Source organism: Gossypium raimondii, chromosome 3 (assembly GCF_025698545.1).
Source record: "Gossypium raimondii isolate GPD5lz chromosome 3, ASM2569854v1, whole genome shotgun sequence".
Taxonomy (NCBI): domain Eukaryota; kingdom Viridiplantae; phylum Streptophyta; class Magnoliopsida; order Malvales; family Malvaceae; genus Gossypium; species Gossypium raimondii.
This window is the reverse complement of record NC_068567.1, coordinates 14,034,396-14,052,590: the sequence shown is the minus strand read 5'-3', so window position 1 is coordinate 14,052,590 and position 18,195 is coordinate 14,034,396. Positions and strand designations below refer to the sequence as shown.

Genomic DNA, 18,195 nt, shown 5'->3' with positions numbered 1-18,195 from the left:
ATTTCATACATTATATTTTAATAAATTAAGTTTTAATTTTTGTTTTACAATAATTTAAATTATTATTTATGCAAAAATAATGATATTTATTAAAAAATAGTTACATTTGTTAACTTTTAATTTTTAAAGGTTACTTTAATAATCAATCAAATTGATTTTATTTAAAACCAATTCTCTTTAACATTTTAAAGAGTTACAATTATAATCTCTTACATAATTGTTTCTTTCTCTAAATATGGTGATGTAAGTAATTCCAAAAGGATGATCATACGATTTCTCCGATTATTCTCTCTTTATTTAGGAAATGATGTAAGCCTTCAAAATGTTATTATTAGAGGAGGCTCCTTCACTGTCATCATTTGAATAAAAGGAGAAACATTAATTAGGAAAATCGGTGAAGAAACATTAAATGAAACTTCACCTTTCTTCAGTTCTTCCTTCAACCACCATGAAAACGGAAAACAGAGGATAGAATTTGAATCCAAGAAGCACCTAAGACTAGATCTCTTTTGTTGGGAAATGGTCAGTCTTTTATGTAAATGATGTCATTTTTGCATTAATGAAATCTCTAGAATTTTGGAAAAAGGAATTGTTCAGAATTTTAATGGTGGATAGAGATTTTAACATGATTACATCACCGGGAATCATTAAGTAGAGTAAAATTAGTTAGGGATGATTATTTCAAGTTTTTTTAAAAATTGTGGGGCCACATATAATTTATTATTACATTTTTAATTATTTATTTTTAAATGTTATTTCATTATTAATTATTTTTTATAATGCTTTGGTTTTTTGGAAGTTACAATTTTGAATTAATTATGATTTAATATTGCTTTTATTGTTATGAATTTTTATTATATTATAATTCTTTAGAAGTTACATTTTTTTTTGCTTTATAGGAGTTATAAATTTTTATACGTATAGTCTTATTTGATTTTTTATGATTACTTCAATTTTTTTTTGTTTTAAGCATTAATTTAATAAAAATGACTTTTTTTAATATTGTACGTAATTTATTGTGATATCTTGATCTAGTTAATTAATTAATTTTAAATTTGTTATAGGTTTGATGAAGTAATATTGGATGAGATCCATGTCGAAAACTATACAATTCTTCTTATTTTATCTTTCTTTTGTGTGTGTGTGTTGGTAATTTGAGAATGATGGATTCAAATTTTAAAAGAGTTAGAAGCTTAGAAGGCGTGATATCTGTCAAAAGAAAAATGTTTGTGGTGCCATTGGAAATGATGGAGAAAATTAAGGTATTGAGTTTGTAAGTTTAATTTATTTACTTGAGTTTAATTTTGTAATTTTGTTTTTACGTAACTTGGGTTTAATGAGTTTTAGCATTAATTTTGAGTTTAGACTTAATAATGCGTTTTCAAATTTTAAAATAAAAAAGTCTGATTATATTTAATTTAAGCGATTTTCTTAAAATTGAATTTACTTTACCTATTTATTTTGTGAAAGATTATAATTATCTTATTGCTTCTATCATTACAATTGCACTCCTCGAACCAAGGATGATCAAGTCAAATATTTGTTTTTCCTATTTTCATTTCTATAATCTATAATTATAAATATCAGTTTTAATTTTCAAACAACTAATTTTGTGAAGAACGAGAATGATATTTCTGAAAATATTTTATTAAAATAAAAGGTCGACCCCGCAATGCGGGGTTTTATTCCCAATTTTAATAAATTTTTTGTTAAAAAAGAAGTAACAAAAATCAACTGCATCAACAGAGTTCTTATGAGAATTTCCACTGGTTTTGACTTAATGAAGATTAGTCAATAACAATGCTCGAGCACTAGTTGGAGGCTCTTTAAAACTGCAAATCGTATTTAAATTTCTAGTAGCCATCTTCGCCAAGTAATTCGCAACTTTATTTTGTTCCCTTGGAATATGTCGGAATCTAACTTGTCAGCTCTTCAGAAGTAGAAAGTGGATGAGTCGTACCTCTGAAAGACTATTATCCACTGCATAACTGTTGTTAATAATATCAATCTAATGACATTGTTACTTTCCACTTCAATCTGTCTAAAACCTTCCTTCCATGCAATAGAAAGTCCATCATAGATCGCCCTTGCTTCGGTTTGAAAAATTCCTGATTTGCCAAATGTCATTGTAAAGCCAAGTAACCAGGCTCCATCTTGATTTCGGAACACCCTCTACTATAGCATAGGATTTATGAAAAGAGAAACCTCCGTCAATGTTAAGTTTCACCCAACCTGCTGATGGTGTTTGCCAAACACTTTTCGTGTATGCGCTGCTATGAAAATTTTCTAAACTTTTAGTATTATTAAAGCTTCTAGTCCAAGCTATACTAGTGGCAATCAAGGCAACATTACTGTAGCATGCACCTTTAAAAACAAATCCGTTCATGTGTGTCCAGATTAGTCAAGAAACAATTGAAAACAAAGTTTGCCACTCTCCATAGGTAACCATGAATCCATAAGAATTACCCATATTTCCATTAAGCCAATCATCTAAGGAAGAAGAAAAATATGAATGCCAAACATTTTGACTTATCAACGGTTTTCAAATGCTAGTCACATATGGACAATCTCGAATAGCATGGAGAATTGTTTCAGTTAAAACATCGCAACGTGCACAATGGCCATCCCTTGTCATTCCCTTCTTGACTCAAATCTCTTTAGTAAGTAACTGATTTTGTTTAAGCAACTAAAGAAAGGTTTTCACTCTGTATGGAGCAGGTGTCTTCCAAACACTTGAAAGAGCCTTACAATTAGCTAGCTTTTTTTGCTCCATAAAGTGACTATAGGTTTTTGTAGAAGAGAAAACACCTTTCAACATCCACCTCCAAGCCAAGCGATTGGGACCGAGTCCTATCATTGGTGGCATAATTGTAGCAATACGAGCGATGATGTTTTTTGGTAGCAGATTTTGTAATAAACTTCAATCCCATGAGCCAATGTTATTAAACATATCACAGACTCTTAGAGTGTCATCAATCTATCCCCTTCCTATATGAAAAGATTTTAGGGGACCTACACCCTCCACCCAGAAATCATTACAAAAATTGACTGGGTGGCCATATTTAATCATCCAAATGGTGCCTTCTTTAATCTCATTCCACTGGTTGGAAAGAGCACGCCAAAGATGCAAACAATTATTTCGTGTGATGGACTTAAGTAATATCTCATAGACATTATATTTGTTCCCTACCATACGGACCTAAAGTGAATTAGTATTGGCTAGAATGTTGTTGCCCATCTTTAGTAAAAAAATGTTGTTATGATCCATAAGCGATCGGACGCCTAACCCACCTTTGTCAATAGGTAAGCACATGTCTTGTCATTTAACTAAATCTAGCATTCTCCCTGAAGTGGTAGATTCCTAGATAAAACCCCTTGCTAATTTCTCAATTTCCTTGCAAACTGTGATTGGAAACCTCTTAGTACTTATGAAATAATTTGGAATTGCCAAGAGAACCAACTTTGCCAACGTTATTCGAGCAGCCAAGGAAAGTTTTCGAGTGCCCCAGCCATTTAAATTCTTCCTAACTTTATCCTCCAAAAACTAAAAAGTATTGGTAGATACTCGAGTTTGAAACAGTGGCATGCCCAGGTACTTCCCTAGATCATTAACTTTAACAAAACCAAGCTTATTATTGATCTTCGTTGCCACATCTTCTGGGGTATTGCTAGAGAAATATTTAAATCTTATACCTATTGACTTTTTGTCAAGAATGGGTAGAAAAGTAATCTAAAATGCCATTAACACAATCTACGCCTTTATTATCAACTCTACAAAATAGAAGCAAGTCATCAGCAAAAATTAGATGGGACAAATCTGGGCCATGGTGAGAGAAAAAAAAAGGGCTCCCATTCATTGTTTTCAACCGCCAAATCGATCAGATGCCCCAATCGATCCATACCCAGCACAAAAAGATAAGGGGATAGAGGATCTCCTTACCTTAAACCTCTCGTCGGAAAGAAAACATCAATGGTGACCCCATTCCACAGCACTTCCATAGAGGCCATAGTGATACACTGCATAATGACATTGATAATAGAATACGAGAACCCAACATCTTCTAGTGGGTTTTTAAGGAAATCCTGCCACACTCTATTGTATGCTTTCTCTAAATAAACTTGTATGGTCATCCAAGTCTTCTTGCTTTTCGTGACCCACATTGAGTGAATTGCTTCTTGGGCAATAATAATATTGTCTGAGAAGCTATTCCTAGCTATGAAGCTATCTTGATGCTGTCTAACCAATTTCTGCATTACTAGCTGAAGTTGATTAACTAAACTTTTTGTAATGCATTTGTATATTACATTACATAGGCTAATTAGACAATGATGTGCTAACGTTTCTACCCCTTCCACTTTAGGAATCAACACCAATAAAGTCATGTTGAGACTCGGATCAATCAGACACACCTTGAAAATACTTTGAACTAGATTAAATAGACTGTTCCCTACGACCTCTCTGTAGCACCCGTAATCCGTCTCCATCGTCAGATTAGGGTTACGGAGTATTACAGTACAATTCAAAACATTTAACTTCAAACAGAAACAATTATTCAAATTAAATACTAACATTCAAATGCACATTTCATTTATAGTATAAGTTCATCTACGAACCTTACACCAAGCCTACGAGCCTTAAAAATAGTTTGAAAACATTCAAGGACTAATTTGAAAAAATAAAAAATTTTGGAAACATGGGTCACACGGCCTTCTGGCCAACCATGTAACATTTGAATTATGGGACACAAGGTCATCTCCCAGCCCGTGTGTGTATTTGAAATAGGGTCATACGGCCATGTCATTGGCCGTGTGCTAGACTATGTGTGCATTTGAAGTAAGGTCACACGACCGTGTTGCCAGACCATCTAACTCTCTATGACCGTGTGATTCATCTTGCACTTAAAATTTAAAAGACACATGGTGTATGATGTGGCCATGTGCCACACGACTATGTGACATCCCGAGTCCTGGGCCATGTGCTGCCAAAATAACCCCTAATGCAAACCAATTCAACAACCTTTCTTACACACCAAGACAAACTATTTCCAATCACATTCACACATTAAAACTCAATCAAACACACTTAAAACATGCCAAAATCAATCAACCTAGTTGCCTAACCAATGTGCCCTTATTGACACCACAATTCATTTTACAAAATAAATCAAATCAAACACCTATCACACACAAAGCTAAGTTGCATTTAAATTCACATTGAACAAAGATAATCACATACCTAACTTACCATTCATTCAAACCATCCATGACTACTTCCAACAATCATACAATTTCATCTCAAAGCAACATCTAAAATATGTACTTAACACTACTCAAATATTCCATTTTTTCACATCTTTTAAACGACATTTATATATCATCGTAAAGTATCCACCAAAGACCAAACCATGTACTCCAATACCATTAAACCAAAATACCAAACATATATATAGGACTACAAAGTATCATCATTTCAAGTACTAAACATAACTACATGAACAACTTAACCAAAACATGTCACTCATAACCAACATCAAAATGACCCAAAACATCTACAGAGATGATGAACGGATAGTGTATGTGCTCCTACTCGATCTTCAAACTGTCAAATCTTTTCAAAATCTACAAGAGAAAAATACAAACAATGTAAGCAATTTATGCTTAGTAATCTCGTATAAAATGTAACATAATTTGCTAAATCAAGATTATTTAAACTTAATTATGCAGTGAGTCATAAAGCATCTATATGTTCATTTGATTCATTTTCATACCAAAAAACTCAATAGTTTAATAAATTACTCACTCCAATGATGTACCTTTTCAAATAATTCCTTGTTCCAAAGGATGCCATGGTATCTTCCATCCATGGTCTTATGCATTCCCGAAGTAGTGCCATAATATCTTTCAACTATGGTCTTATTCGTATTAGATTTAAAGCCATAATATCTTTCAAATATGGTCTTATTTGTATTAGATTTAAAGCCATAATATCTTTCAATTATGGTCTTACACATTGCCGATTTAGTGCCATAGTATCTTTCAACTATGGTATTTTTAATTTCAGGTAAAATGCTATGATGTCTTTCAATAATGGTCTTTCTCATTACTCAATCCAATGAATTTGATGAACCAATCATATATGGATAAGAATTTAATTATGAAACATTAATCAATTAACTATTAAACTAACTTACGAACTTACCGAGATAGAAACAGTCAGAAACACGAAACTGAAGTTTATTCCGCTACTTTAGCTTTTCCGCGATTAACGTCTAATTGAGTTGTTTCTTGATCTAAATGAAAATTTCCACTCAATTAATACATTCAAACATCTCAATTAATTATTCTAAAGTTAATAAGCCCTTTCATTGATATTTACATAATTACCCCTAAAGTTTTACTCTTTATGCAATTTAGTCTTTAAATTCCAAATCTCACAAATTGACCACATTTAGACGAAGCCCAAGCTAATCGAATTTCATAAGACCTCACAACAGCCCATGTCTAACACAATTTCACAATACTTACCATGTAACTTTACAAAATTTTCAATTTAATCCTTTAACACCAAAATCATAAAAAACCATTTTACAAAATACTTCTATTTAACTATCAAGCTTAATAATTTACTTTTAAACTATACAAAACACCTCAACTCATCAATGACATAATCCAAAACCTCTAACAATTTTACAATTTAACCCCTGGGTTAGCTAAATTAAGCTAATACGATCACAAAAACATAAAAAACATTAAAAAGGAATCAAACACATACCATGCATGAGAGACCAAGCTCGATCGAATGTTCACCCTTCAAAACAATGGTGTTTTCGGTTTGCTAATCTAATTGAGGAAGATGACAATTATTTTTTTATTATGTTTTAATTTAATTTTTATTTAATTATCAAATTACCACTTTACCTTTTTAAAATCTTAATATTTCTTACCACTAACCTTCAAAATCGTCCACTATCCTAAGCTATGGCATAATTGCCATTTAAAACCATCTAAAATTGACTCTATATCTATTTAACACAATTAACTAAAAGTAATTATATTTTGCAACCTTTACAATTTAGTTCTTTTTACTTAATTAACTAGTTAAACATTAAAATTTCTTAACCAAAATTTAATATGACTTTAATAAATACCTATAAATATTTGTAACACCCCAAACCCGGCTTGGATGTTATGGTCGAATCTGGGAATGTTAGAAAGAAGGGTTTTGAAACCAATTTTTCCGTGTCAAAATTTCTTGAATAATTTGTTACGAAAAGAGAGTCCACGTTTTATAAAACACATTTTTAATATATTCATTAAGGAAAACGTCGATAGTCTACTCATACAGTAAAACTTATCTTGCAGCAAAAGTTTGAAGTCATTATATTTGAAATTTGAGCTTGTGTTTTTAGAAAAATATTTGTTTGCGTAAAACCATTATTTTCATAAATCGTTTTGATAATAGTCGCAGAATAATAATCTAAACCATTTTAAAACCCCGAAATTAAAAACCAGCAGTCCAGAGAGTCCAGAAATTACAAAACTCTCAAAATAATCCATAATTTAAATAAAACTATTAATTAAACTAGTCCGCGAACTAGTGGTCACCGTTGAAACTCTGTCTCACCGACCTGCCTATGTTTGAGGATTACCTGAATAGAACATACAAACAGATGTGAGTTTTCATAGACTCAGTGTGTAACTTAACATAGACACACATACACATAAACTCAGATTTCTCATGCAGTAGATCAGATAGAGACATAAGTCCTTTACAAAATCAGATAATATCAGAATCAGATTATCAAAAACATACAAATATGCAAAGTCCTAGTCGCATCCTCTACACACAATCTCCGACCAGCCCAACACAACATGTGGGGTATAAAACACCCACCTATCCCTACACACCACATAGCGTCTTTATGACACTTATCAAAATAGTTTGCATCCAAGCTGCCAATATATCGGAGAAATGTCGCATCACAGAACACTGCCTCCACATATGCAAATCCTGCCCCATATATTGATACAGAATACAGATATACAGATATAACAGAATTATCATGTCCCGCATACTCATATACAGATATCATACATGTTATTACAAAATAGTCAAATAATACATATCCATTTCTTAATACCCAAATCGAACTATCTGAATAGAAGATCTCATGCTTTAGGGTTTGTCTTGCCCTTATCGACCCTACAGAAGGACCAAAGTCGACCGAAACGACGTGTGTGACCGTAGGGAAAATTTTAGAATTTTGGGCCTACATGCTCACACGGCTTGCCCGTGTGGGCCTACACGTCTGTGTGACCCACACACCCAAATTGGCCCTCCCCGTGTGGCATGCTCGTATGGGCCCATACGCCCATATGGCCCACACGCCCAAATTGGCCCAGCCCGTGTGACCCACACAGGCACACGCCTATGTGGCATCGATAAGCCACTTTTTTGGCTTTTGCTAAATATCATTTTCTCGTGTTTTCGTTCACACTTGGTTCAATTTTTATGCTATAGTAATCTCGAGTCCTCCGAAACCTAAGAAACAGCATCCTAATGACAAATTAGAAACCAATTTACAAACTTAACTAAGAATTTGATTCCGATAAAAACCTCTCAAAACCGAATTACGCGTAATTCACTTACCACCAACAAGCCAAAACACACAACACCCAAACCGATGAAAGGAGCACCAGCCACTTTTTGCCTTTCCCCTAAACGAGAAGTAATGAACACAATCAACGGATTCTGTTACACATAACTAAAAATCCCCTAGAACGCAAAATAGAAAAGAACTACTCAATAGTTTACCTGTTCAGAACGAATCGAAGAACCCCCCAAAAAGTACAATGACAACAACACGAATGGCGTTCAGAATTGAAGAGGGATGCAACAATAAATTTTTGCAAAGAAAGAAAAGGGGGAGAAAAACGTCAGGAAAAAAACAAAATTTGGAAAAGAAGAAAAGAAATGTCCAACAGTGGAGAGGGATTTTAGAGAAAAGAAAATTAAAAATAAAAATAATTTTTTTTTAAAAATAACCACTAAATTCCCCAACTCCCCACTAACCAACAATATCCCACTAAAATCGACATCAAATTCTCATCCAGCCACCACAGAGTTTCAACTCCACTGAACCTCTATCAGACATCCGAAGCAAAAATTATCATTCTCGTTCACACAGGGACTCAAACACAAGACCTTAAAGCAAGCTAACACCTTACCCCTTGAACCAACAGGCTCATTCTAATACAATTTGACTAGCAATAGATTATAAGCCAAATTGCCAAGGATAAGGCTAGGATAAAATAAAACAAAATTTTCAAAAGTGAGACTTTAACCCAAGACCTTAAACACACATCCAGAACACTTAGCCACTAAAGCAGATACTCATTTACGACAGAATTTACAAGAACAAAATTAAATAAATCAGGGTATAACAACTCTACCCCCTAAAAGAAATTTTAACCTCGAAATTTACCTGCTCCGAACAGATAAGGATATTGCCGATTCATCAAGTCCTCACGTTCCCATGTGGCGAAATGTGGCTTCTTCAATGCCATGATTCTGCAACAAAACCTTAACTAACAGAATAGACTTCCTCCTTAGAACCTTTACATCTCGATCCAAAATCTGAACCAACTCCTCCTCAAATAACAAATCCAGTCTATCCTCGATCTCCTCAACCAAAACAATGTGAGATGGATCAGACCGATATCTCCTCGACATAGAGAAGTGAAATACGTCATAAGTACGGTTTAACTCTGGAGGTAGCTCTGACTAATAAGCGATCGGTCCCACATGCTTCAAAATTTGATACGGCCCAATGAAATTAGGGTTCAACTTGCCTTTACGTCCGAACTGCAGAACCTTCTTCCATAGAGATACCTTAAGAAATACGTAATCCCCTACAGAATACTCGATATCCCTTATTTTCAGATTCGTATAAGACTTTTGTCTATCTGAAGTTGCCTTAAGACGATCCCGAATTAACTGAACTTTATCCCCAGACTCAAAAACCAACTTCGGACCCAAAATCTATCGTTCACCCAACTCAGTCTAAAATAGCGGAGTACGACACTTACGACCATACAGAGCTTCGTAAGATGTCATCTAAATGCTAGACTAAAAACTATTGTTGTAGGTGAACTTAGCTAAAGGTAGAAAATCCTCCCAACTCCCTTGGAAATCAATCACACAACTCTAAAGCATATCCTTCAGCATCTGAATCACCCTCTCAGACTGACCATCGGTTTAAGGATGGAATGTAGTACTGAAATCCAATCTCGAACCCAGAGCTTCATGAAGTTTCTTCCAAAACTGAGAAGTGAAGCGAGGATTTCTATATGAAATTATCGGAATCGAAACCCTGTGAAGCTCACAATCTCAGAAATGTAGAGCTTGGCCAACTTCTGTAGTGAAAAACTGTCTGAACCGGAATGAAATGGGCAGAATTGGTCAACTGATCCACGATGACCCATACGGAATCCTTCTTAGTAGGTGTTAAAGGCAACCCACTAATGAAGTCCATCGTTACATGTTCTAATTTCCATAAGGGAATCTTAACGGGTTGAAACAAACCTAAAAGCAACTAGTGCTCAGCCTTAACCTGCTGGCATGTTAAACAACGAGAAACAAAATCTGTGACCTCTCGTTTTAAACCCGACCACCAGTACAGTTCACGGAGATCCTGATACATCGTATTTCCACCGGGATATATAGCATAAGGGCTATTATGTGTTTCCCTCAAAATTGACTATCTCAAATTAGAGTCGCCCGGTTCACAAACCCGTCCTCGAAAACACAAAACACCATCATTATTGAACCCAAAATCAAACATAATGCCGCTCTCAACCTGACAAAAATACGAAACCAGATAATCATCACCTAAATGCTTATCTCGAATCTGATCAATCCAAGTCGGCTTAACTTGCAACTCGGCTAACAGACTCCCATCCTCAAACAGACTTAGATGAGCAAACATCGCCCTTAAATTAGAGATTACTCTACGACTGAGAGCATCGGCCACCACATTGGCCTTACTGGGATTTTACTCTATCGTACAGTCATAGTCCTAAAGTAACTCGATCCATCTACGCTGCCTAAGATTCAACTCTTTCTGAGTAAGGAGGTACTTAAGGCTCTTGTGTTTGGTGTAGATGATACACCTCTCACCATACAGATAATGCCTCCAAATATTTAAGGCAAAAACCACTTCAGCCAACTCAAGATCGTACGTTAAATAATTTCCCTTGTGTGACTTAAGCTATCAGGATGCATAAGCCACAACTTTACCATCTCGCATCAATACACGTCCCAAACCGACGTGTGATGCATCACTATAAACCACGAACTCTTTGCTAGATTCAGGCTATATCAAAATAGGAGCCTGATTTAGAACAGACTTGAGATTCTCAAAGCTCAATTGTTACGCATCAGTCTAGACAAAATGAACATTCTTGCATAGGAGCTTAGTCAGAGGAGCTGCAATCAACGAGAACCCCTTAACAAACCTCCGATAATAACCTGCAAGACCTAGAAAACTACAGATCTTAGGTACATTCTTTGGCTACTTCCAATCAAGTAAAACTTCAATCTTTCTAGGATCAACTCAGATCCACTCAGCAGAAAACACATGCCCTAGAAATGTTACTTCCTACAACCAAAACTCACACTCGCTCAACTTAGCGTAGGTTTGTTTCTTACGCAATATCCAAAGCACTACTCTAAGATGCTCATCATGTTCATTTTCGATCTTAGAATACACCAGAATATCATTGATGAAGACAAAGATGAACTGATCATACAGCTGGAAAACCCAGTTCATCAGATCCATGAATGCAACCGGAGCATTCTTCAAACCAAATGACATGACTAGGAACTCGTAGTCTCTATAAAGAGTCCTAAAAGTCGTCTTATGAATATTAGCTTCATTAACCTTAAGACGTCCTATAAATATCAGCTTCCTTAACACAGGGACTCGAACACGGGACCTCACGGCAAGCTAACACCTTACCCTCAAACCAGCAAGCTCATCTCATATGATTTGACTAGTAATAGATTATAAGCCAAACCGCCAAGGATAAGGCTAGGATAAAAAATAATAGAATTTTCAAAAGTGAAACCTAAACCAAAGACCTCAAACACACATTCAGAACACTTAGCCACTAAAGTAGATACTCATTTATGACAGAATTCACAAGAACAAAATTAAATAAATTAGGGCGTTACAATATTAAAATAATAATACTTACTGACTTATTTGTTGGAATTGTGGTCTCATAACTACTATTTCCGACACCACTGAAAATGGGCTATTACACTCCTACTACAGCTGGTAAAATTTCGCATGAAGACCATCGACTCCTGGAGCCTTCAAAGGAGCCATGCTGAAGAACACTTTTTGAACTTCATCAATTGAGACTTTAACATTAAGAACCACCAAATCATCATTATCCAACGCTGGAAATCTTCCTCGACAGAAAAATTGTTCAGTAGGAGGGAATACGTCAATCATGTATAGATTCTTGTAAAACTCAATAGCATGTTTTTTAAGTGTCTTGATCATAACACCACCCCATTCCTTAAATCCTAAGGCCTTGTATTCAATTTCATTTTCGTCAAGCTAAAGTACGGCTATGGAAAAATTTTGTATTTCTATCACTATTGGCAAGCCATGTACTTCTAGAATTTTGGATCCATAGAAGTTCTTCCTACTCTAGGATGTCCTCAATAGCAGTCTTTAAATCGATCTCACAAGAACGTAGGCTTGGATTATCTCGCAATTCAAGAGACCTTTGCACCTTTCACAACTTTGTCATCAACTCTTTCTTCCTTGCAAAAATGTTCCTAAACACCCTTTTATATTAGCAACCACCTTAGTTGACACATTCCAATTACCTCGTACTAAGTCATTAAACTCAAGGTGTGATTGCCAACTTGCTAAACATCAAAAAGGTTTGTCACCAACAAATGAAGTAATCGAATCCGTGGCCACAGTGAGAGGCATGTGGTCCAATTTGAGTTTGTGCAAATAATGTACAAAGTAATTCAAAACAAAATTAACCCATTGTTCATTACAAATGGCTCTGTCAAGGCGTTGAAAAAGTTCACCCCTATTTCAAGCAAACATTGGCCCATGAAACCCCATATCTTGCAAACTAATATCGTGTAAAAAGGATTGGAAGAGCTTGCAAACTGTGCTTCTATTCTTCGACCCCTCTTTCCTCTCGTACACATTTAGAATGGCATTAAAATCCCTAAATCATATTCAAGGGTCTGAGATACCATTAGCAAGTTCTTGCAAACAATCCCATAATTTTTAATTCTTTAAAATATATTTTTTAAAATTTTTAAAAAAATGAATTGATTGTTTATGTGGCATCACATGACAATCAACATATATGTCACATTAGTAACGTTAACAAAGGTTAATTTTTCATTTATTTTGGGGTGATTTGACAAACAATGCAAGACAATGACTAAAAGAGACGAAAATTTAAATGGATGGCTAAAATGACTTTTTCTTTTAAAGTTAGAGGTCCAAATAAATTATTATACCTAAAATATATTTTTGAATATTAAAATTAAAATTTTGAATTGATGAAATAAATTAATGGTGTAAATTTTAAAATATAAATATTAAATTATTTATAAACTCTTTCTAAAATTTTTAAATTTAAAGATATTAAATATTTAAGTATACTCAAACTCATAATTTTATATGATTGCTTGAGAATTAATAATAAAACTCAAGTATAATTGAATCTATCAAACTGAAAAATAAAATAAAATAAGAAACCAAGTTTTGGAACATTGACCTTAACCCAAAAGGAGAACATCAAGTGGTCAATGTCAATTTGTGGATGTGGAGGACCCAAAGCCAAAGGCGAAGGCGAAGGGCCACACGGAACAACTCTTCCTGTCTGTCTCAATCCTTACGTCTCTCTCTACTCCAACAAACAAACACAGTCAAGGCAGTACACTATCAATCACTTCATTTATTTATTTATAAGTAAATTCCACATAATTTAATTAAAAAGGGATTAAGAACATATTTTTATATAAAAAATTACATTATTATAATAATTTTATATTTCTATATAAAATTAAAATCCACTTATCAAAATATTTGAATTAAAGATGTCACATATTTTAAATTTTCAACATCACCATTTCAATAAAAATTTTATTTAATTTTTACATGAAATTTTAAAATTTTCATTCATACTGTAGATGTAACATAATCTAATATTATATTAATTTCTTGTATTTTTATTATATTTTATATTATGTGTACATTCTTTTATTCTTTTACCTTTCAACATGCTAACCCTACATTACTAAGTAGTCATATTCCTTGACTTTTCCCATTAAGAAAAATATCTATAGTTAAACTACTAAAATAAACGTTAAATTAGTTAATTATTAAATAAACCCTTGTATTCTTTTATATCCTAATAACAAAGCAAATCCAAAAAAAATTAGGGTCAAATTGAATTATAAATTTTGAGAGGTCAAAATATAATTTTATCATGTATTAATTTATGATTTCATTATTTTCTGAAGTAGCTTAATAGATTCTTTTTAATTTTTTAGAGATCAAATTCTAGAGGATGGAAAGGGTGGATGGGTAGGCAATAATGCTATTATTGATCTTGCAACTAACTTTTTTAAAAATCATTTCTCTTCCAACCCGTTGCAAAGTTGTGAACGGCTTAGAAACGAAGTCCAGCCTTGTATCACAAAGCCTTTAAATGAGGAACTTGGTAAAGAGTTTAGAGAATAAGAGGTGGTGGAAGCTTTAAAGAGCATGACACCTCTCAAAGTGTCCGGAAAGAAGTACAAGCCCCCACGAATTTGGGATAGTTCAAACCTATAAGTCTTTGCAATGTCGTCTACAAAATAAATTTGAAAGTAGTGGTTAATAGATTTTGAAGGGTTCTACACTTATGCATTGAAGAAACGTAATGTGCTTTTGTCCCATGAAGACAAATAACTGATAACATTCTGATAGCTTATGAAATTTTACATTCTTTCAAAAACAAGAAGAGAGGAGGCACAGGCTTTTTTGCCCTAAAATTGGACATGAGTAAAGCCTATGACAGAGTGGAATGAAATTATCTTGAAGATATGATGAAAATGTTAGGCTTTTGCAGCAGTTGGATTGATCTTGTAATGAGGTGTATAAGAACAGTATCCTATTCGGTGTTACTTAATGGGAATCAAGGGACAGAATTCAAACCAATGAGAGGAATAAGGCAAGGAGACCCTCTGAGCCCATATTTATTTATCATATGAGCAGAAGGCCTTTCTAAGCTATTGAATAACGCTAAAAAAGAAGGAAAAATTGAATGGGCTAGAGTGGGCAGAGGAGATCTATCTATCACCCATCTTTTCTTTGCCAACGATAGCATATTATTTGGGGAAGCAATGATGGAAGGTTCAACAATAGTGAAAACAGTAGTTAATCAGTACGAAAGTATTTCTGGTCAGCTAGTGAATTTTGAGAAATCCCTGATTTATTTAATAGAAATGTACAGGATGACCTTAAAGAGAAAATAAGAGGAGTTTTTGGGGTTCGAATCTCAAATAACCCAGAAAAATATCTAGGCTTCCCAACGATGGTAGGAGGAGAAAAATAGGCGCGTTCGTGGAGTTAAAAGAAAGAGTTATTCAAAAAACGAAGACTTAGAGCATGTGTAATTTGTCTTTTGGTGGTAAAGAAGTTTTTATAAAATAAATTTTACAAGCACTTCTCATTTACGCCATGAGTGTTTTAAATTAACAGTGTTGCTTTGCAGAGAATTAGAAAATTTGATGAGTAAATTTTGGTGGCGCAATTTAAAAACTAATAAAGGCATTCATTGGAGTAATTGGTTCGTTATGTGCAGTCCAAAAGTGTTTGAGCATTTGGGGTTTAGGGATTTGGCAATGTTCAATTTTGCCCTGGTTGCTAAACAGGGATAGAGATTATTCGCCCAACCTAATTGTTTGTTTGCGCGCGTAATGAAAGTAAAATATTATCCACATGATCATTTTTCAAATGCAAGGTTAGGAGCTTACCCCTCTTTTACCTGACACAACATTCGAAATGTACGTAGTTTATTGGAAGAAGGAATAGGCTGGAAGATAGGGAACGGTGAATTAACAAATATCTGGAATGATGCTTGGCTACCTACCCCTGGAGATGGAAGAGTAAAAAGTTAGAGTATAAATATAAACTATTCCAAAGTAGCAGATCTAATTAATAAAGAATCTTTTACATGGAACTCTAATACAGTCTGGGACTTACTAGAAAGGGAACAAGCTGAGGCAATCCTGTTTATTTCGTTGGTAAGCAGGACTCAATAGGATGTTATGAAATGGGGTGGAGATAAATAGGGCGAGTACACAGTTTAGAGTGGTTTTAAATGGCTAATTAAAAATGACCTACATCTACAGGATTATTATACATACCAAACTAATATAAAAGCTTATTTTACAAAACTGTGGAACATTCCGATTCCCAGTAAAATAAAAATACATTTATGAAGAGTAACCAACAATTATCTCCCCACGCTTAGTAACCTAAAGACTCGAAGACTCAGGAATGATGTTACCTGTCCAATCTGCTCAGTGGAAGAAGAAACTATGGAACACCTTTTTCGAGATTGTGAATTCACAAAAAAGGTTCAGCAAGAGGTTGGAGTTGATGTCTCGCACATAAACACAGAATAAACATGGAAACAATGGTCAATCTCTTTCTTTTGCATCAATAACATTCATTTGTGTGCAGTCATGGCAATTTCAGTTTGGGCAATGTGGTATAATAGAAATAAATACTACCATGAAAGGAAAAAGGGAAGGGTATAACAGGTTGTGGGTTTTATTAAAGCTTATATTCTAGAGTTAGATAAAATAAAATCCATAACAGAGGTCAACATTAAGTCAAAGGAGGAATTCTGGAGACCCCCAAGGCAGGACAAGTTAAAGCTAATTTTGATGAAGCATTTTTTCAATACGACATTACAGCAACAGTGCGAATCGTTATAAGAAATCATGAAGGTCTTTTGATGGTGGCGTGTACTTACCCATTAGGAAGAACTCGGGATCCGACCACTGCAGAAGCAAAGGCGTGTCTTCAAGTCGTAATATTTGGCAAGAAATGGGTTTTCAAGATCTGATAGTTGAAGGTGATGCTCTAACAGTTATAAAAAAAACTCAAATCAGACTCAAAGGACAGATTGGTGATTGGCAACATTATAAATGAAATTAAGAGAAAAGACCCAATTTTCTTAACTTATCTTTTCAATTTAATCCTCGGAATACAAATAAAGTAACGCACACCCTTGTAGCTCGAGGGCACTATCTCACTAGCCCATCCTACTAGATAGAAGAGGTACCGACGGAAGTTGAACCTATAGTCTTCAACGATCAAAGATGTTGAATCGGTGAAGATGGGTCATTTCTTTCTGAGTTTGGGGATGATCTGCCAAAAATAATAGTTCTTATTTCTTTGACAAACTCAGAGTTTAGGAGAAGTTTGGTATGGCGTTTCAAAGGAAAATACAGTGATTGAAGTAAGCCAGAAAGCTCCAATAATGGTTAAAGATGCAAAGAAGAGGAAATGTACCTTGGAACACGATAGGGTTTATGGTTTTAATTTTAGGTTTTGCTTGTTTTCTTAGGATTTAAGTATGTGACCTTTTGTGTTTTTAGGAGAACTCAAGGCATCGCCTTAGTTACCATTGTTTTTATGACAGCTATTAAGACAGCTGTTGCTTGCAGGTTTTGGTGAGTGTATTGCGTTTCCTCTTTAATGCATATCAATTTTTCCTTAAAAAAAATTTTAGAGATCAAAATGTAAATTAATCATACATTAATTTATAATTTAAATTTGCATAATAATTTTTTCATTTTTAGAGGCTAAGTCGCGTGGTCACCACCTCTAAATTCACACTTGCCTAATAAATTCTTTTTATTTTTAGAAGAAATAAGTCTTGAACTTTCAATATACATTTTTTGCACTTATTTCAATGAAACATTAAGATGTGTCAAAAGCTTATTTAAGTATAAATTAGGGGTTAGGAAATTGACATCTTATTTTAGGTTTAAATATAGGAGCAATCCATCTAAATAAAATATACTTTAAAGGTGTCATACAGTAATACTCACCGACCCGAGACCGAGACAAGCTTTAGGTCGTCGAC

At 34.1% G+C, this 18,195-nt stretch overlaps 1 long non-coding RNA gene across 7 annotated transcripts; it reads right to left on the bottom strand.

Moving 5' to 3' along the window:
• Positions 1 to 5,396: 5,396 nt before the first annotated feature.
• LOC105797256 (uncharacterized) lies at positions 5,397 to 17,764 on the bottom strand. Of its 7 annotated transcripts, none has more exons than XR_008194305.1 (7): positions 17,619 to 17,764; positions 17,286 to 17,474; positions 16,606 to 17,186; positions 16,070 to 16,187; positions 13,825 to 13,953; positions 6,200 to 7,649; positions 5,397 to 5,619 (listed from the first exon to the last, which is right to left on the bottom strand). It is a non-coding gene; the product is annotated as an uncharacterized LOC105797256 (long non-coding RNA). The 7 variants fall into 7 exon arrangements; XR_008194304.1 differs by adding an exon at positions 12,259 to 13,282 and having other exon boundaries at positions 17,286 to 17,733; XR_008194301.1 differs by adding an exon at positions 12,259 to 13,263 and having other exon boundaries at positions 17,286 to 17,732.
• Positions 17,765 to 18,195: the final 431 nt, after the last annotated feature.